Here is a 2,732-nt window from a genome sequence, read left to right as displayed (position 1 = left end):
CGCTCTTCGTGGCTAAGGGTTTTCAAAGTGGCAAAGCCCAACGTCTGTATTTCAGAGATTTTCTCATGCATGCCTAAGTATATGGCTGGCTGTTTGTGGGATAAAAACTTGGGTTTTCATATGATATGAAAGTGAAAAATACACCCCATTTTAAGTCTGACGCATCCTGGTCCATCCCAGCTCTGCCATTTAAAAAGGCGTGATGATCTTGGCCGGCTCCTTTATCTTAAATCATGCTGCCTTTTCTTCTCTCTCCTTCTTCTTTTCTTTCTTTTTTTAAGAATTATTCAACTTTACTCACTATTATTATTAATTTAACCAGAGAGAGAGACACAGACAGAAAGAGAAGGATAGTGAGAAAGCAAGCCATCAGGTCCGGGACTTAAACCGTAGTCAGCCATGTAGGAGTCCGCACCTCTAACACCCACACTACCTGCTGCCTTCTCTCTCTTCTTTTATTTAATTTGGGGGGAAAGGGATTGCTTATTTATGCCCATTCACACCCAGTTGACGCTTACTTACAGAAATGTTCAGAAATCAGCTCCTGAGGCTCAATCAATACCTAGGCGGGATCCCATATTAGATTTGAAGGATGGCGATGGCAAAGTTGTGCCAGACGGTTAATTTGCAGAGGGGACCACTGTGTCTCGTCCAGATGTGGTCTAGCCTCAGAAGTCTTAGTGAGGCTGGAGCTCATTGAGGGCATCTGTTTTCTTGTTTTTGAGCATGCGTGAAGGTTAAGGAGCGTGATCTGTGCTGTCTGTCAGAATCACAGTGACCTGCGAAGGGAGAGACAGGCTAATGAACACGATCACATTGAGTTGTCTCTCGGTAGTATATGCCTAGAATTCAGGCCCATGTAGCCACGTAGGACACCGTGTTTCACGGGGGCGGTGTGGGGTTGGAGGGTGGGGGAGAACGCAGTCATGTCTGGTTGGGCTTTTTATCTTGTAGGTAAGACCATCTTGACTCACACCTGCGCTTGTCCTGTCATCCAGACACGCCACCGATTAGGTCCAGGCCTGTTCTCACATTCTCCTTTCCAGTGACTAGGAAGCTGGGCAAGCATTTTCCCCTGCTTGAACCCAAGAACTGCAGAGCCACGGTTCAGAATACAGGGCGCTAGAGCGTAAAAGCATCTGCCTTCCTGTAGAAGCACCAGAATTCTTGGCTGAGAGGGTTTTGGGTTTTCCCTTTTTTAGTTTATTTTTTGAAACTGTCACTAGCAGATACAGTAGCCAATAGTTCAACAGGATCAGGAGAAATCAGGTGATTTTTTGGGGGGTGATGGTGGTGGGGGAGGTATTTTTGCTATAGGGCACGTGCGCTCGCCAGTAAGATGGAGAGAGACAGAAAGCGAGAAATCACCCCCCAGGGGGGGTGTCCACACCACAATCCCTTCTCCTCCATTCTCCTCTCGGGATCTTGGGCACGCACGCACATAGCCTGGCGTGAGTTTAAGCCACCGGGGTATGGGACTCAAACTGCATTTGACTACATGGGAGTCCAGCAACGTAAACATTAGCTATCTGCTGGTCCCAAGTTCAGGTGATTCTTGTATGTGATCTTAAATATTATTACTGATTTTTTTTTTAAAGTTTTTTTGCCATAGTGTACATGTGCTCACCAGAGAGAGAAACAGAGACTGAGAAAGGAAAAGTGAGAAATCACACCCCCCTCCCCCCAGGGGGGTGATAGCCATGTTACATCCTTTCTTCATTCTCCTCTCGGGATTTTGGGCACTCATGCACATGTGCCTGACACAAGTTTCAAGCCACAGTGCCTTCACTGTGTTAGAGTCCAGCACCTTTACTACTGAGCCACCTGCTGGCCCTATTACTATTACATTTTAAAAGATCACAGATGGGGCCAGCAGGTGGCATGGTGGTTAAGGTGCCAGGCTCCCACTTGGTCAACCATGGTTCAAGTCCCAAACCTGGTGGCTTACTTTCTTTGTTTCTCTCTCTCTCTTTCTCTCCCTCTCTCTCTCTCCCTCTCTCTCTCTCTCTCTCCCTCTTTCTCTCTCTCTCTCCCTCTCCCTCTCCCTCCCCCTCCCCCTCTCTTTCTGTCTCTGGTCAAATTAACAACAATTATAATAAATGAAATGAAATAAATAGTTCTTTTAAAAATAAGGTCACTGGAACCAGCAGATAACATAATGGTTATTTTGCTGGACTCTCACGTAGTCGCCTACGGTTTGACCCAGTGGCTTAAACTCACGCCAGGTATGTGTGTGTGCATGCCCAAAATCCTGAGAGGAGAATGGAGGAGAAGGGATTGCAGTGTGGCCATCCCCCCTGGGGGGGGTGGTGATTTCTTGCTTTCTGTCTCTGGCAAGCACATGTGCCCTATTGCAAATATCTGTCTAAAAATGGTAACTGATATCTGCAGTGGAACATGCTAGGGCTGTACTCATTCATAAGCGGGGTGATTTAAAAACGAGCTTCTCCAATAGGAGCAATATTGTCATCTTTCTTTTTTTAAGGTTGTTGCTGTAGGGCACATGCACTCATCAGAAGGAGACAGGGAAAGTGAGAAATCACCTCCGGGGTGGGCACACTGCAGTCCCCTTTATTTTCCTCTAGACCATGGAGCCAGCCCTATACTCTTTTTGGGGGGATAGGAGGGTGGTGGTCTTTGTACACGCACACGTGTCCGATGTGGTTCTCAAGCTGCTGGGTCTAGGACTCGAACTACAATCGACTACGTGGGAGTTCAGTGCCCTAACCACC

The 2,732-nt window shown here is 47.2% G+C and overlaps 1 protein-coding gene across 1 annotated transcript in view; it reads left to right on the top strand.

Annotated features, from left to right (window-relative positions):
• The window catches only part of USP10 (ubiquitin specific peptidase 10), a 66,402-nt gene that overhangs the window by 5,670 nt on the left and 58,000 nt on the right, over positions 1-2,732 (top strand). The gene's annotated exons all lie outside the window — the stretch shown is intronic.

The sequence above is a fragment of the Tupaia chinensis genome, unplaced genomic scaffold, assembly GCF_000334495.1.
Source record: "Tupaia chinensis unplaced genomic scaffold, TupChi_1.0 Scaffold000355_1, whole genome shotgun sequence".
In the NCBI taxonomy this organism is placed as follows: domain Eukaryota; kingdom Metazoa; phylum Chordata; class Mammalia; order Scandentia; family Tupaiidae; genus Tupaia; species Tupaia belangeri.
The sequence above is the reverse complement of the archived record's forward strand: the minus strand, read 5'-3'. Positions and strand labels throughout refer to the sequence as shown.